The sequence below is a fragment of the Lissotriton vulgaris genome, chromosome 10 (genome assembly GCF_964263255.1).
Source record: "Lissotriton vulgaris chromosome 10, aLisVul1.2, whole genome shotgun sequence".
NCBI lineage: Eukaryota > Metazoa > Chordata > Amphibia > Caudata > Salamandridae > Lissotriton > Lissotriton vulgaris.
The window spans coordinates 381,948,103-381,967,343 of record NC_141698.1 but is presented as its reverse complement, the minus strand read 5'-3'; positions in this window follow the sequence as shown (position 1 = coordinate 381,967,343).

Sequence of the window (19,241 nt, the reverse complement as noted above, 5' to 3'; positions counted from 1 at the left end):
CCGCGTAACGTAAGCGGAACAGGTCATGTGACTTGTTTATCAAACTTCTCATTGGTTCATTTCACTTTTGGTTTCCAAATGATGTATGACTAGGTCATGTGACCTAAAAATAACACTTTTCATTGGCTCAGAACTTTTGTTTTCCCCAAATCAAGTAAACCCCTCCTTATTTCCTCACTCTGACTTTCATCTTGGTGAGAGAAAGACCATTTATCTGAAGATCCACAATGGCTTCCATTGTTGCTGCAGCTGGTGCACCCCCACCACCACCTCCACCTCCCCATAAGAAGAGAGGACCACCCAGTCAAATTATGACTAACAGAGAGGAGGAAGATGAGGAAGAAGAAGAAGAGGAGAGAGAGGGACAACAATTTGTTGATGAGTTGCCCCGGGTTTCTAAACGAAAAACCAGTTTCATCTGGCAGTTTTTCACCATCCCTCCTGGAACCAAGAAAGTGAATGCAAAATATGCCACCTGCCTCATCTGTGACCACAGATTGTCGAGAGGCACAGAAAAGAAGTACAGTATGGGGAACTATACAATGCACCGTCACATGAGCAGGTGGCATCCCTTGAACTACAGCCGGGCTGAGTTGAGGGATCTTGAAGACAATCCGACGGCAACTCCTGTGGCAAGATCTACATCCACATTGTCTTTGACGGGAAGAGAGGCACAAGAGACTGTGCCAAACATCCAACGTAACTTCCAGCACATGAAGGTGTCTTGTATTTACTGTGGTGCTATGCTGTCATATGGCAACATGAGTGTCAACCTCATGAACATTGCATATGAAAATCATAAGTGCCCTAATGCACCCAAAAAGTAATTTTCTTTTTTTTTGCTCCAGTTGAGCCGTTTTGAAAGCCTGTTTTTTGTTGTCTCCCCTCCTTAAAAAACACAAAAAAAACATAAAACAGTTCTAAAAATACAAAAAAATCAAAAAATGTTCAAAAAATTACAAAAAAAACATAAAACAACAAAAACAAAAAAAAACAGTTCTTTTCAGAACTACCTCCCCTTTCAAACAAAATTGCTAGAATGTTTATCACTCTGGCAAGCTCTATTTCTTTTGGTTCGCTTCAAGTTCGCTGACCGGTTCGCGAACTTTAAGCGAACTAAAAAAAATATTTTTTTTAAAAAAAAGAAGAGTTAGTATAAGGGAAGTAAACAGAGAATAATGTAAAAAGAAAGACAGCTAGAGAGAGTAAATGAGAGATACTGTCAATGACATCATCAGCAGTGCATTGCGGGTAAAAAGAGTGGAAAACATTTACCTTATAATTCTTGTTACCTTTTTTAAATATTTTTTCATACTTTCAATCTGTAAAACAAAGAACAAACATTTCAAAAAATATTAAAACATGTATTTAAAAATTAGAAAAGACAAGGGAAAAGGTTCAAAAACAAACAGTTTTTCAACAACTTTGACATTTACAGAAGTCTCTGCTTCTCTACGTTCCCTACACAATCCTAAAGATATATATTCGAAAGAAACTGTATCTTGATATTGCTGAACTGAGGCCTATTTTGAAACATGATGTTTTTCTTGCACTGCTAATGTCTCACAATAGTGATGCAATAGCAGCGCAAAAAAGATGTAAAGTCATAATAAAATTGTGTCTAACATTGTAAATGATTGTTTTAGGATGCAAATAAGATGTGTGCTTTCAAGAGCTTTCTTTGAGGTGAGGCCTCTTTTTTTTATAAAAAAAAAACACTACCCAGAAGTACAGCACTCTAAGCATTAAAATTGATATTTACAGAACTCACCTTACCCATATGTACCACACATTTCTAAATGTATATCATAAGGACAAAAAGCATAACATTAATTATACATGTTAAATGGTTTATTTTTGCTGTTCTCAGAATGTATCAAATTTCACTTAAATCAGTGACTTGAAGGTATTCATCATGTAACAGCGGGGAAAAAAAAACACAATCAAAATGACTGTGTTTAAAAAACCCATACAACCTAAGAAATCTGATTTCAAAACTTCTTAAAATTAACTTACTTTCAATGACGTCGAAGGATCTCCTATAAACAGCATCCACTCTGTTGTGCTTTAAATATTTTCAGCCCGCCACTTTCTGAAAGAAAACCTCCATCGATACGTGAAATATGTTACATAGAAAAAAAACTTCTCTCATTATATCACATGTTTCCACTAGGCCAAATCATGTTGCCGCGATTCGCAAATCTTGTAATTCTTCCAATCAAATCCCGACATTTTCTATTTTCGCAACTTTCAAAAATAAAATATTTGAGATTATTTTCACAATCCTGGACTACTAATATCTTACTCTTCTTTGTCAGTCATGTTCTCCTTTTCCTATGACACTGATACTGCTTACTATGAAGCAGACTTACTTGCATTAGGTTTATATAGTTGAATTTTTAATCGAGACAGCATTGCAGACTTACATTCCCTCTACTTAAAATTTTGGTTTTAAAAACACCAGGTAAGAATTTTTAAGGTCAAACGGCAATTTTTTTTTGAACGTTACAACAGAATCATTACAGAATGACCAGCCGTTTCCAGACTTTAAGTAAGCTGTATAATGTCCTGATGTTGTTGATGGACCATCGTGATAGATAATTGCTACAGTAACAAAAGTCCTCCCTGATATTGACAGCTGAGAAGCCACAAAATTTTTTATTAAAGTTGACAATTTTGTTCCATCAGGCCTACATCGTTGCATCATTAAAATGACATACTGGCCATATCTACGTATAAATAATGTTGACATCATATCACATTTACATTGGCTACACTCCATGTTGTGATCCGCTGCATTTACTAGCTTATTAAAGGAGACTGATTTACTGTCTGGCAAAGTTAAATATATAAATCTTTCTGAGTCTACACTAGTAGTACTTGATACCATACAGTTCTCGCAGTCATGCTGCCATTGATAAGAAAGCCCAAACAGGTGATCTACATCTACACCCTCAACTTGCAATATATCAAGCATATACATTAAAAACTCCTGACAATCTTGCTGATTATTTTCAGAGAAGTCTGTTTGACCTGAACATTCATCTAACAGATAACGAACTTCAGACACACTTTCTACTTTTGTTCGATCACTGCTACATTTCTCGAAAACAGAATTCAACAAACAGCATAAAATTTGTTCAGAATTCAACAGAATCTGTTCTTTTAAACTCTCTAGTGAAAAGAGAACATTAACCACTACATTTGCATAGCAGTTGACACCAGAACTGTTTTCAAATTGAAAACCGACAACATCTTCAACAGAATCCACTTTCTTTCTGCTAACAATTTTCGGTTCATTGACTTTTAGTCTTTTTGCAACAACCTCCCTACTATTACTGCTATTTCTACGTTTGCGGCCTACCACACGTTTCTCAAACAAAGGATATTGAGGCAAATGTGGCGCATACTCTCTTCTTAACCTATTGTATTCCTTAACACAATCTAGATCCGCACAAATGTTTGTGACATCACAGTCAATCAAGTACAATCCCGATAAAGTTCTAACTCGTGACAATGCCACATATGCCATACCCTCCTTGAACACAGAACTGCCAATATTCACCAATGCACAGTCTACACTTAAACCTTGCGATTTATGGATTGTCACCGCATATGCCAAGCAAACAGGAAACTGTTTACGGCGAACATATAAATCTTTAACAAGCAAAAACCTAGCAGAACAACGACCAATTTGCTGTACTTCCTCAATGCCATCAAATTTAATTTTTAAAAATTCTATTCCATCTCTATTTCTGTATTTCTCAAAATCAACAACATTACCCATTGATCCATTTACCAGACCTCTTTCTACATGTAAATTCCTTCTCAAAATAATTCGGCAATTTAAACACACATTCAAAGTCTTTTCAAAACCCGCTGTTTTAGATATAGTCTTCTCTAATGAATCCAATTTTGATTTCAAATTGTCTGACAAAATAATTGTTGATCCCATATGCTCTAATTTGTCGATAGCTTCAAGTTTCACAATCTCTTGCTTTTCTAAATTCAACATTTTGTTGTTGAAGATGGCACATTCTGCAAGAGTTGGCATGAGACATATCCCGGATTTCTTCTCAGTAATTTTCTGAAAAATATTCTCAGGCACAATATCTTGTTTGGGATACAAATTTGACAGTAACCGTGCATTTAAAGCTTCTTTCCCATGCTCGGTCACTTTTCCAATTCTAATATCTTGTAGAATATTCTTGTAATCTTCATCCTTTGCCTGACGCATATTTTGATGCAGTTCTGCATAATTGAAGTTTAACCATATATTGACGTTGCCAATGCTCCCTAGGCACTTCCTGGTATCTTCATGCGTGAGTATTTTGAACACAGGTTGACCTTTTACTGGTGTCAGCTGTAGAAGATCTCCGAAAACAATAATGTGTTTCCCACCAAATAAGACATCATATTCAGTTTTAAGTACTTCTTGCATTCTCAAATGCACAAAGGCAAGCATGACATTGGAAACCATGCTTACTTCGTCAATGATAAGTAGTTTCATTTTCCTCAAAACTCTTGAAACTTCACAGCAAGCATCTCCAGATAACTTGTTGTATTGTAATTTGTTGTCATGCTCCACCGGCAGCATCAATAGACGATGCAAAGTAATACCTTTAATATTATGTGCTGCCAGTCCAGTAGGAGCGGTGACAACACAAGACAGCGATGACTCAGTCCTTTCCTGCAAATAACAAGAGATTGCTTTAATGAGGAAACTTTTTCCAGTTCCCGCTTCTCCACTCACGTACAGTCGGACAGGCTTCAACGACGTACACGAGCACTCTTTCTTCTCATGACTTAATCCGTGCTCAATTTCCTTGGTAACTTCATCATATATTTTCCTCTGCTCAACGTTGAGTTGTTTTTCCAAGTCTTGTAAGTTAACTGAATCCTCCTGAGCATGTGCCATGGCTCTTTCTACTTCATTCATAGCAGTGGCAGCTTCATTTTCGATAATAGGTCCTCCAAGTGGATCTTGACTCAATGAAACAGAACTCTGACTGTCCTGAGAACTGTCTCTGGCAATCTCGGCTGCAATCGTTGCTTCCTGCTCAATTTCCAAAGTTAGCATTTCTTGATATTTAGAAAAAGCAGGACATTCTATGGACTCCTTGGCTGCATTGAAAGAGTCTTCGTAACAGAGGAAATCTCCAAGCAGTTCCTCTTCTGCACGCCAAGGCTTGAAAAGTTGCAAAAGTGCTAAATAGAAAAACTCCTTTTTTTCTGGAGATTCGCCACTTAATTTTCGATGGTTTACTAATTGGCATTTTCTTTGCTTGACCAGGCATCCCTCACTTCCAATTACAGCATACACTCCTTTCTCAATATCTTCTTTGATGTTCCTCTTGAATATATAATTTTGGAGAACCTCATATAGACAAATATTCTCAAGGTGACTGCTTCGATTTGGATAATATGTATCCAACATGTTGGTCTTCAAAATGTCGGTACTGTTTGGTTCCTTTTCTGCCAAATACTCAATTTCCCGAACAGGTTTTAGAACTCGATTTCGCGTTGCAGCAAGACCAAGACTCGCCCAAACGAGACTCCTGGATTTGGCATAGAGACTTGCTGAAGACAATCGATCAGAACATTCGTAAGCTCCGATTTCTCGATGCGACAACATCTTCAGACTGAAACTGTACAACTTCTTGCTGAGGCTCTTTTCATGGGAAATGTCCTCCCACATATCCTTCAGTTCGGTCTTTTCTTTTTTGGTGATGTAAGATGTCACATACCGAGCCACAGCCATACAGTTGTCAGCCACAAACTGTATATCCATGTTGGCATTCCACATGGACAAAATCACTGGGTTGTAGTCATTGATGTACTTGGACTCTTCGTTCCTTTTCAAATTGTATGTATTCTTGGGTGATTTCCTCGTCACATTATGTCGCAGCGAAGACATCAAACTGTTCACTCTTCCTTTAGAAATCACCGGTCGTGGAAAGTTGAAACGACATTTGGTGTAGAACTTGTCCTTGTTTCTGAATTTACGACGACAGTACTTTCCACAACGATGGCTTTGGAAACGTAGAACTTGTTCTCTTAGACTTTTCTTCTCCGTTGCGTTTGGAACAGCACACGTAGAATACTGTTCGATGAAATTCATCACTAAGTCATCCGGATCTGTTCCAAATTTAGGTGCATCCTTGATCCACAGCAACATATGTATATGAGGGGCACCTCTTGCTTGGTACTCCTTTCTCCAGAAGAAATCCAACACCTCTCCAAGAGGTGGATTCTTTTTATTTGTGATGAAAGACATCATAGCTTCAAATCTATGATTGAAGTACCTGCATACATTCACAGGATCCAAAGAACACAGTTCTCCAGGTGTCTTGAATTCAATGTTTTCAATATTTCCATTTGCCTCTCGTAGAAATTCAAGTAAGTCATCCCAGCCATACTCGGCACAGCTCAGAGTGAGGAACCATGTCGGAGTTCCTAAGTTCCTCAGCATACATTTTAAGTCACCATGACGACGGTACCAGTACTCATTAGTACCACGCTGACACGCCATGAGATTAATTAAGTGAGAATCCAAAATACTGTCTTGGACATTGACTTTATGCATAAAGTCACTTGCCGAGATGTTTCGCATCTGTATACCACTTTTTAAGATGTGGTTCACTGCATATGACAGTCCAGACAGATCGCTTTCAAACAGGAGATGAAACAAATAGGGAATGCATTGCCGAAACCTAGGATCTTCTGCATACAATCGTAAAGTCCGGTATTCAGACGCAGGAATTTCACGAGGTCGCTCATCATATCTTCCTCCTTGACCTGTGGGAAATAGCTGTGGGAAACACCGAGCTTCCAAACTTTCCTCCCAAACACTAATGGGACTCCCTTTGGCTTGTTTCATTTGAAACAACTCAATAGCATTCCCCATCACTTCCTTGGAATGCAAAGGATGAACACTATAATGTTCATATATTTCTTCACTTTTAGAGGCCTCTACTTTCTCAATTTGGCCAGCACACAAATCGCTATCCTCTTCATCACTTACTTCCTCTTCTGCAACATATACATTCTTATAGTACTTATTATTTTTCTTCAAATACACTGTTGCCTTTTTGACTTTCCTAACATCCACTAAATCTTGCCATATTTTCTTATTCTTTGTCGGAACCCCATTAACCAAGATAACCAGAGGTTCCTCTTCCACTTTTTCTATTCCAATTGTGTTAATGTTTTTGTTCAAATCTAGAGGCAAATAAACAACTCTTCCCTTTAATCCTCTCTGTAAATCTGCTGGAGGCAATTTCCCTGTCTTTGGCTCCATTCTTACAATAGCCTGAAAGGGATGGATACTTTGAATCAAAATAGATTCATAAGTATTTAAATCCTTCAATTCAGAAGGAATCTCAACCAATTCCAGATTATTATGAACTGCCCTAGCAGGCATCTGGTTTTGGTTTAATTTATTACAACAATAAGTACACACACGTTGATCCGATCCCAAATCAAAATAATTTTCTACCATCAAGTATGTGGCTAAATCCTTCCATTCACTATTATTTTCCCTTTCACTTTTTGCATATAAATCCACTACCTTAGTCTGATTCTTATAATAAGTGCGTCGACAACATACACAAGTGAAATTAGGCCTCTCACTTGATTTCATCTGAAACGTGGCAATTTCCTTCTGAAAATTATCTGTACTGGAAACCTGTACATTATCTTCCACATTACCCTCTACTTCAGGGTCAATTTGAACATTCTCATCTTTACTACCAAAGTAACAAAACTCAATTTCTTCACAAAGATTCTTCACATCTATTTCAGAACCATGCAAAAGAGCAGCACATAACTGTTTAAGCATAATTGCTGGACTCTTAGCATAATACAACATTCTCACTAATTTTCTCACTTTATTATGATGCACTGCTAGCATCCTGAAATGATGAAAAACACTCTGGCATACTCTCCTGGAAAGACAAGCCAGTGAATGACCACGCAAACCTGTCATTTGTCTCACTCTGCAAGGATCTAAATCTTGCAACAACTTCATTTTCTGCTTCAAACTTTTCTTATTAAATGTCCGTATAAAATCACATAGCAAATTGATGGAAACCTGTCGCACACTGCAAATAGAACTACACTTCCAAATGTACACAGGACCCTTAGGACGTCTTCCTAAAACCTCATCACTTAGCGCCTCTTCTGTCTCTGTTGTCACAAGTAGTTCTTTTTCAACTGGACAACCATCCTTCACTTCATAAGCTCGACCACTGATGTCAACTGCATGCACCAAATCATTATCCTGAAAATAAGTCTCCTCATTAAAAAATGCCTCAGAACTTGAACTATGCATCCATTCTCCAGAAAAAACTTCACAAAAGTTAGTACGATTTACTACTCTCTTCCATCTACTTTTTGTTTTGAAATCAGAAATTACCTTGCTTAGTTTCCTAATTCTATTGATTACCAAAATAAACAACTTTCGCTTGATTTCAAAAGCATGATCAATAATTTTCTCTACATTTTTCTTCTTCCTATAAAATGCCGCTTTCTGTTGGCCTTTCTTTTTAATATTTTTCAATAAATTAACTAATATCCTATTACGGAACATTCGTTGTCGAATGTCCCTAAACTGTTGTTTCCTTCTACTATCATGCACAGAGTTATCTCTTCCTCTACCAGTAACATTTGTGATGGGTCTCTCCTTTCCATTTAAATTACTTCTCTTTTTGTTAAGAGACACATTTTTTTGAGCAAAAATTTTTTTTACTACAAATATTTCTTAAGAATGATTTCGTGCTCTTACCCGGACCTTTCTTGGTGTTTTGACAAGTATTTGGGGAAGAGGACTGCTGCAATAAAACATCATCCTGCTGTCTTTGACGTTTTCTAGCCTTTCGTATTCGACTTCTGGAAGGCATTTTCCAAACTATGAAAGAATCTGCAGTTGAATCTGTGAAAAAATATAATATAAAATGTTATTAACCACTATTACCAAACAGTAAATAAATAACAGTCATCTAAAACTTAATGCTGTACTAATTATTTAACATAGCAAATATTTTCCACCAGCACTGCATCACAAAAATGACACTCAATGGTACAAAACAGGCATACAACACTCATAAATCACTCCCTAATATTTTAAATCATTAATTCAGGATGACGATAAGATGTAGCCTATCTAAAGGTTTGTTTAGGCCCAGATCTTTGGACTGGGGTGAATGTGTGTCATTGATCCACATTCAGTCCATCACCTGTTTTGTTTATTTGAGGTGAGGCCAACACATGGTTGCAGATAAGATTTTCACTGAAAAAAAACCAAGGTAAAAAAACATGTGAAGGCCTACCAATGAAGTAAATCATTAAATGAAAACCAATACATTTCTGGAAATATGCACTACTAGTGCTTCATAAGATGTTTTGGATCATATTTATAAGTTATTTGAGTATCTAGTATGCTATTTTACATTCTTCATGGTGCAAATTTATTGTAAATACGCTCCCACCTGCGGTTGGCAAATTTAGATTTTGATTATGGGAGTTAGATAGGCATGTTAATAATTTCCCAAAAATGGTATATAACCCCAAACAACCTTTGAAGCAAATGCTCTTAGCCATGTTATCCACCTCCCATTGGATAACATGGCTAAGAAATGCTTGCAAATGTGATAAAAAAAGGCCTGCAATGCATGAATAACGCAGAAAAATCAGCGATATTCATGCATTTTCCAACAAATGCTCTTAGCCATGTTATCCACTTCCTATTAAATAACATGGCTAAGAACTGCTCAGGGCACCATGAGGAACGCTTTCCATTTAAAAAGGGAAAAATAACATCAAAGACACTAAAATGCCTTCTAAATATGAACCCAAACAACCTATGAAGCAATGTGAAAAAAAACTGCCGCAATGCATGAATATAGCAGAAAAATCAGCGATATTCATGCATTTTCCAGCAAATGCTCTTAGCCATGTTATCCACTTCCAATTAAATAACATGGCTAAGAACTGCTCAGGGCCCCATGAGGAACGCTTTCCATTTAAAAAGGGAAAAATAACATCAAAGACACTAAAATACCTTCTAAATATGAACCCAAACAACCTATGAAGCAATGTGAAAAAAACGGCCACAATGCATGAATATAGCAGAAAAATCAGCGATATTCATGCATTTTCCAGCAAATGCTCTTAGCCATGTGATCCACTTCCTATTAAATAACATGGCTAAGAACTGCTCAGGGCCCCATGAGGAACGCTTTCCATTTAAAAAGGGAAAAATAACATCAAAGACACTAAAATGCCTTCTAAATATGAACCCAAACAACCTATGAAGCAATGTGAAAAAAAACGGCCACAATGCATGAATATAGCAGAAAAATCAGCGATATTCATGCATTTCCCAGCAAATGCTCTTAGCCATGTTATCCACTTCCTATTAAATAACATGGCTAAGAACTGCTCAGGGCCCCATGAGGAACGCTTTCCATTTAAAAAGGGAAAAATAACTTCAAAGACACTAAAATGCCTTCTAAATATGACCCCAAACAACCTATGAAGCTCTAACAGTACATATCCTGAAATTTAATTCATTTCAAAATTCGTTTTTAAACACAGCATATAAATCAATTTATACCTGCATTCATGAAGAAATGACTAAAAATGTCCTTGAGACACATGAAAGTGTTTTCTGGAATGCCCTAGCACCATTTTTGGGACACTATTAACATGGCTAGGTAACTCCCATAATCAAAATCTAAATTTGCCAAGCACAAGTGGGAGCGTATTTACAAGACACTTGTCCCATGAGGAACACTTTACATTTTAAAAGGCGAACACAACATCTTAGACACTCAAATACCTTATAAATATGGCCCAAAACAACCTATGAAGCTCTAGCAGTACATATCTAGAAATGTAATTGATTTCTTAAATCGTTTTTAAAAGCAACATATCTGTTTCAGCTTACATAACAGACCATGAAATGGCCTCCATGTATTACAATATCTTGTGTAACTGCATGCCAGAATGTTACACCAAATATGCAATTATAATTTCTCTTTGAAACTAATTCTATTAGTATATCACTAGAGACAAAACCACATTTTAAAAACACAGCTTTCTTCATCATTTTCTCCTTAAATCATACTATTCTCTATCTAAATTAAATAAATCTTTTCTCACCTTAGCAAATATTTTTTGAGTTTTGAAAACAGTCTCAGAAATACACCAAATTGTCTTCAGCAGAAGAAAAAGGATGCACTCCAAAGGCTGCAGCTATTGAAAGCACAGAAATACAGATATTCTTTTCACATATCTCTCATATTAGCCAATCATACCTCTTCCCTCACTTTTTTCAAATCAAAACCCTTCCCCCCTCTGCCCTGTCTGCCTTGTTTCCATAGCAACCACCTCCTGGAAGACCTCTCATGTTTGCAAATTCACACAACAATGTTTCAATTGAACTCTGAACTCTCAGTGCACCTGCGTATCCAGTGCAATCTTTCATTAAATGTTTCTTCCTTGACCATTCAAATTACATCTTTCAAAGAACACATCCATGCACCCTAACTTTCTGTTTTCAGAAATGGAAATGCACCAATCACTGCTAATGAATCATTAGCATTGTAAATCCACAGTTTTTTTTCTTTAGAAACTCCTACTGTTTCAACTGCCCTTTCATTACCACACTTCATCTGACTGCAGAACAACCTTCTTCCACCATGTTTAACGTCTGGATTGTTGGACATAGTTACATCCACTGGGCTCAAAGGTATGCTGAGAGCAGAAATTTACACAACCTCAATTTACAAGATGTGGAAATTAAGTGGTTGGGCCAAAGAGGATTAAAATGTCACCAATTGATACCATTGGTGAAAACCTTTATGCATTTGCCAAAACCTGACCTGTTAATAGTGCACTGTGGAGGTAATGATTTGGGCACTTTGACAGGGGTAGGTCTGGAAATGCTTTTAAAGGACACCTTGGAGCAATTAATGGCACTTTTTCCTCAAACTGCCTTGGTATATTCCAATATATGCCAAAGACAGAAATGGAGGTGGTCCAACCAATTTTGTCCACAAATTGAGAAAGCGAGGAAGCATGTAAACAAATCTGTTTCAGCTTACATGAGAGACCATGGAATGGGCTCTCTGTACAACAATAACTTGCGTTACTACATGCAAGATATCTACAGAGGAGATGGAGTTCACTTCTCAGATGAGGGCAACAGAATTTTCATTCTGAATTTAAGACTCTGCATTGGTACCTACTTATAAGTACCTAAATGTACCATAAACCCAAAAGCTCTTCTCAGAGCTACCCTACATCTGATCACTCACAATTATTATTTTTCTCTAACTTTTTTCACTAATTTTCCACAAAATTCGCTCCCCGGAGCGCTACCCGGTTCGCTAACCGAAAGCTAACCTCGCGGAATTTTTTTAAAAAAAAATTTTTTTCCGCACATATAAGCCTCCTCAGCCACGCTCAGAAAACCTAGGGGGTCAAGATAAGTCTACCATGACCCCTTCTACCCATTCTAAACATTATTTGCCCTCCATCTTGTATCTTAATGCGAACGAAACACAAAATGGTGGACTCCCGTGACGCTTAAGGTTCGCTAACCGGGCAGCTTCCCGGAAAGCGGTCCTAAAAAAAGGCGGGAAAGTAATTTACAGAATAACGACTAGAAACACTCTCACCAAATATAGATTAGCTCATACTACATAACAATCCCTTCCATTCTCACAAATTTCATTGAAATTCCATTTAGCCATTTAGCCTGTAGACCTCTCCAAGTACCGTGAGGTAAATTACTTCACAAAACACATCTGAATTGTTGGAATTGACAACCAATGAAAATGTTACTTTCATTTTCTACTTTTATTACCTGACATTTGATTGGTTATATACCTGTATATATATAAAGGGAGAGAAGGAAACACAGCCATTTTGACTACTACTTCTTGTTGTACCTCCTATTTCAAAAGCTTCAAAAAACTTCAACTTCTTTGTGAAGGTAAGTTATAATTTAATATATTGTGCACTATGACTTAATATAGTAGACTTTTTCTGCTACATATACACTATCCCTCTGTAGTAGTAGTGTCTTGGTTAAATCACATACACTTTTTTTTAGTCCTATTTCCACTCTCATACTATACACTGCCAAAAGATAAATTCACTGATAAAAACTGCCTATCTAAAATTAATCCCAACAGTGCCCTATCTCTACTAATATATATTTTTTTAATCCAAATTTCAGGCAAAATGGAAGGCGAGCAGCAAGTTTCATTTTCGATTGAACTGAAGGAGAGCAGCCAAGACAAACTTGATGACTTTATGGATGACAGTAGAGACCACGAACTTCTACAATGTGTTGAAGCAGTAGACAACTTGCTTCAAAATGAAAAACAATTACACCCTATAATAAATTATGACATTTCTGACAATGAAATGTTAGAAAATTTAATAAAGTATGAAACACAATCATAATAAAAAAAAAAAATAAATAAAGAAAACAAAAAAAAACAAGAAAAACAACAAACAATTAACATACAGTATTAGAAAAGTCTTTCATTCTTTTATCCATAAAGTTCGCTGCCCAGAAAGCTATCCGGTTCGCGAACTTGGCGCTTACCACGCAAAAAAAAATTTTTTTTTTTGGACCCTCCTAGGCCCTTTTAAAACCTCCACATAAAACCTAGGGGGTCAACGAGGATCTACTATGCCCCCTTATGGTAATTTCCCCCTTTGTTTTGGCCTCCTCTTGTCTCTCGATCCTACCGAGAGACAAGATGGCGGCCGCTCCGGACTGTTTAGAATGTTGACAGACACCGGAGGGCCAATCAGCTTCTCATCGCAAAGTTCCGTTACGCGAAAGGTTCGCTAACCGGATAGCTGCCCGGAGCGCTGTTACAGATATATATCTTGATTTAAACGTTAATTTCTCAAAATCCACTGAAGCACATATATTGAGACCTAGCAAAGGCACATCGGGCTAACAGTCCCTACAATTTTGCCAAGTTTCGTGAAAATCCATTCAGCCGTTCGGGCTAAAAGTGAGTCCAACCGCCCTATGGAAATTAACATGGGAAAAAGGCGTTTTGGGACCCCCCTTTTTTCTCGGCCCCCCCTCCACAAAACCCCCCCAAATTTTCAAGGTCTGCTCAGAAACAAAATGTGCCATTTTCCTGAAAATTTCAGCCAATTCCGTCCACGAACGCAAAAGTTATTAGGCATAGAATTTTCAGAAATCCCATAGGGAAAAAATCCTAACTATATATACCTACTGGCGACCGCCAGTAGGTAATATATATATTACCTACTGGCGATAGCCAGTAGGTATATATAGTTAGAATTTTTTCTCTATGGGACTTTTGAAAATTCTATGTCTAATAACTTTGGCGTTTGTGGACGGAATCGGCTGAAATTTTCAGGAAAGTGGCACATTTTGATTCTGAGCAGCCCCTGAAAATTTGGTGGAGTTTCGTCAAGGGGGGGCTGAGAAAAAAGGGGGGTCCCAAAACGCGTTTTTTCCATTCATTTTTCCATAGGGCGGTTGGACTCACTTTTAGCTCGAACGGCTGAATGGATTTGCACGAAACTTGGCAAAATTGTAGGGACTGTTAGCCCGATGTGCCTTTGCTAGGTCTCAATATATGTGCTCCAGTAGTTTTTGAGAAATTAACGTTCAAACCAAGATATATATCTGTAACAGCGCTCTGGGCAGCGATCCGGTCCGCTTACTTTTCGCTTATCGGAACTTTGCGCGCAGAAAGCTGATTGGCTCTCCGGTGTCTGTCAACATTCTAAACAGTCCGGAGCGGACGCCATCTTGTCTCTCGGTAGGATCGAGAGAGAAGAAGAGGTGGAAAACGAAAGGGGAATTTAATGAAAGGGGGCAAGGTATCCCCCTCTTGACCCCCTAGGAATGTTGTTGGGGTTATTAAAGGGTCCCGTGGGGAAAATAAAAAAAAAATGATTTTTCACGGTAGAAGCGCGGCCGCGAACTGGTAGCGAAACGGGAATTCGCCATTTTGTGCTTCGTTAATTAAATTACTAGTTATAAGTGGGTGCGGGAGACGTATCCTAATCCCCTATGTTTCCTGAGGGTGGCTGAGGAGGCTGATATATGTTGATACATCTCTTCCAGAGGCTGTGCGTGAGCTTTTTTTTTTTTTTGCTGCGTGACAGTCCGGAGCGGCCGCCATCTTGTCTCTCGGTAGGATCGAGAGAGAAGAAAAGGTGAAAAACTAAGGGGGAATTTAATGAAAGGGGGCAAGGTATCCCCCTCTTTACCCCCTAGGAATGTTGTTGGGGTTATTAAAGGGTCCCGTGGGGAAAATAAAAAAAAAATGATTTTTCACGGTAGAAGCGCTTCACGGGCCGCGAACTGGGCCGCAAACTGGTAGCGAAACGGGAATTCGCCATTTTGTGCTTCGTTAATTAAAGTACTAGGTATAAGGGGGTGCGGGAGACGTATCCTAATCCCCTATGTTTCCTGAGGGTGGCTGAGGAGGCTGATATATGTTGATACATCTCTTCCAGCGGCTGCGCCATCTTGCCTTTTTTCGAATGCCACAATTTTGTCGTGCACGGCAGCCATTTTAGATGCCAGGCTGGTCCCAGGCTATCACCTAACCCTGCGGATGTAGTTTATGGCCCCAGCTGTAGAGAATTCAGACATGCCAATCCTCCTGATTCAGGCGTATGACTACTGATTTCAGTGCTAGTCTCCCGCCTCCCGATTTCTGCAAGCAAAAACCCGGGGGCATATTACGAACAACTAGCGATAATTTTTGTCTCTAACTTGTTTAGAGACAAAAATTATCGCCGCACATCGGCGATTTTTATCGCAGATAAACCTTGCTATTATCGCAGAAAAGTCAGCGATATTCATGTATTATCGACCTAATGCTCTTAGCCATGTTATCCACCTCCCATTGGATAACATGGCTAAGAACTGCTCAGGGCAGGTGTTAGATTTTGGAGATATTCGCGCTTAGCGCGAATATCTCCAAAAGTTGGTAATAGAAGGTAGCGATGTTAGGGACTGTTTCCAGTCGCTAACATCTTGGCACGCCACTTTGCATGTCATTAGTGATAAGTATCACTGACATGCAAAGCGGGGCCCAAGATGGTCGCTATCTCCTTTTAGCTGTCACTAACTGGTGTTAGCGACAGCTTGGTAATAGGGAAATAATTTTATCTCCGCTTTCATGGCTTTTAAAGCCAAAAAAGCGGAGATAAACCCCCTTGATAATATGCCCCACGATTCCTTGGGGTTTCAGCTGACAGGGCTTGGTATTGTGTTACATGGTAATTTTTCCATGAAACGTCAGAGGGTCGATGCAGGGGTTCTAGAAGAGGTGATAAACCATTTAAGCCTCATGAACAAGCGCATGGTCTTTTAAAGATTTGTGAAGTACTCGGGGCGGCGGTGTGTGTGTGCCCTCTTTCAGGAGCGGGCGGGGGGGCACTGCCAGCAACTTGCCAGGTCAGGTAGTGTTCAACACGTGCATCACCCTTTCTCTGCCTGCTATTGCGCTCCATGCTTCGGAAAGGTAAGAAAAAGAACGTGCATTTGAGTTTGAAATGTCCGATCCTGCAGCAGCACACTTCCAAAGCCCACACATGACAATAACCCGATTCAAGGCCCCATTCACCCGTTTTTAAAAAAATAGATAACACTCCAACAAAGTAAGGTTATAAAACTTTATTAACTACTAACTTTAACGAACGGAACAAAAACTAAAAACATTTAAACATTTCTCAACACAAAAAGCAACAATGGTTAGAAGCTGTCTTTTGTGCGAATAGTCCCAAGGCAGCACAACGTGCAGAGTTCTGGACGGCACCCAGGTGATGTCGCCTGGGTGCCGCACTGGTTTAGGGATCCTACAATGCTGCTCCGAAAATTGGCGTGGGGCGTCCCGGGTGGGGCGGGGGGAGGCCTCGTCAGTAGCGGTCTGTTGTGCGAATAGTCCCAAGGCAGCACAACGTGCAGAGTTCTGGACGGCACCCAGGTGATGTCGCCTGGGTGCCGCACTGGTTTAGGGATCCTACAATGCAGCACAGAAAAACAGCGTGGGGCGTCCCGGGTGGTGCAGGGGGAGGCCTCGTCAGTAGCGGTCTGTGTCCAGTGTCACATGGCTGATACAACATGTACGACAGGCACCCAGGTGATGTCCAGTAAACTGCCGCACTGGTTTTGGTATCCTACAATGCTGCTCCGAAAATTGGCGTGCGGCGGCCCGGGGGGGGGGGGCGTGGGGGAGCCGGCGTGAACGGGCCTCCCCAGGTGGCGGCCATCTAGCTGAGTTGCGCTCGCTCTTGCGGCCACAGCGTCTCGCTCACCATGTTGTTGAGTTGCTCCCACTCTTGCAGTGCAGCGATAGGCGGCTGCCACATGGCTCTTAAAATGGCGGACAGCTCCTCGGTTTTAGGCCTGGTCCACTGAAATGGCCCTGGGACACTTTGGAACTCGGACGCTTGCCTGCTAGGGCTTGGGCTCCATTCTCGAAAAGCGTCCCCTCAGCCGTGAAGATTGTATAAAAGTCTTGGGGGCCCCCGACTCCCGCAGGCTTCCGGTGGGGAGCGGCTGCCATGATTGCTCGCGGAATGACCACGACGGAGCCACGAGATGGTGGTGCTCTCATGCTGACGCCAGCTTCAGTCTGAATGATCCAGAAACAAGGTGGGGCTTTCATCGTTTGGGAAAAAAAAATGTTCTAAACCAATGAAAAGTGTTATTTTTAGGTCATATGACCAAGCCTTCCATCTTTAGGAAACCAAAAGTAAAATGAACTAATGAAAAGTTTTATAAACAAGTCACATGACCTGTTATGCGGCATAGGGCTACAAAAAGCGTAGAAAATCCGTTGGCACGTGAGGCGGCGTCAGTAGCGGACCGATGTGCGAATAGGCTGAAGGCAGCACAACGGGCCGAGATCCGGATGGTACCGAGGTGGTGTCCAGCAAATTGCCGCACTGGTGTGGCCATCCTACAATGCTGCGCCGAAAGACGGCGTGTCCAGCTGAGTTGCGGTCACTGTTGCGGTACAGTGACTCGAACGCGCCGAGATCCGGATGGCACCGAGGTGGTGTCCAGCAAATTGCCGCACTGGTGTGGCCATCCTACAATGCTGCGCCGAAAGACGGCGTGTCCAGCTGAATTGCGGTCACTGTTGCGGTACAGTGACTCGAACGCGCCGAGATCCTGATGGCACCGAGGTGGTGTCCAGCAAATTGCCGCACTGGTGTGGCCATCCTACAATGCTGCGCCGAAAGACGGCGTGTCCAGCTGAATTGCGGTCACTGTTGCGGTACAGTGACTCGAACGCGCCGAGATCCGGATGGCACCGAGGTGGTGTCCAGCAAATTGCCGCACTGGTGTGGCCATCCTACAATGCTGCGCCGAAAGACGGCGTGTCCAGCTGAGTTGCGGTCACTGTTGCGGTACAGTGAGTCGAACGCGCCGAGATCTGGATGGCCCCGATGTTGTGTCCAGCAAGTTGCCGCACTGGTGTGGCCATCCTACAATGCTGCGCCGAAAGTCGGCGTGGGGTGCCCCGTTGGCTTATGAGGTGATGTCAGTAGTGGACCGATGTGTGAATAGGTCGGAACCAGCACAAGGCACCAAGATCCGAATGGCAAGTCCTGGATGTTGAGTGCCTCAGTTGAGAGTTCTGAGCAGTGCTTGTAAGACTGTCTGAAGCTTATTTGCACCTGCTGCAGCTTCACTAGGTCCGGCGGAACTTTTTTCCTTTTCCTTTCTGCTTCTTTTCCTACAATGCGTTTCATCTGAAGACACGACCAGGTCCCTGAATGTGTGCAGGGGGACGCTATTGATTGAATGAAAATGGCGGCTTGACACAAAGCTGACTCAAGCGTTACTGTTGGTGCTATACAGACAAAAATTGGTTTTCAGTTTGTACATTCTTCAGGTTTTTTTTTTCCATCCAAGTCTGATTGAGAGTTTGTAGAAAAATGGCTTCAGATTTTCCACATACTACTCTTCAACATTCTTCCTAAATGTAACAATGTGAAACTCACTAGGAGAACGGCTGTTTCTGTTTCCTTTCAAAATGCTGCCACCAATATTTTCTGAATGGAAGACACCATCTTGTAGCATAAAGGGCCGAAAGGGGTTCTGGTCTGGCCGATGGTTGGTGGAGACATTTTGACTATATCTTGGACCTGCCCGGCCTCGCCCAAAATGGCGCCGGTATAAATGGGACTCGTAACTCCTTGCCCGC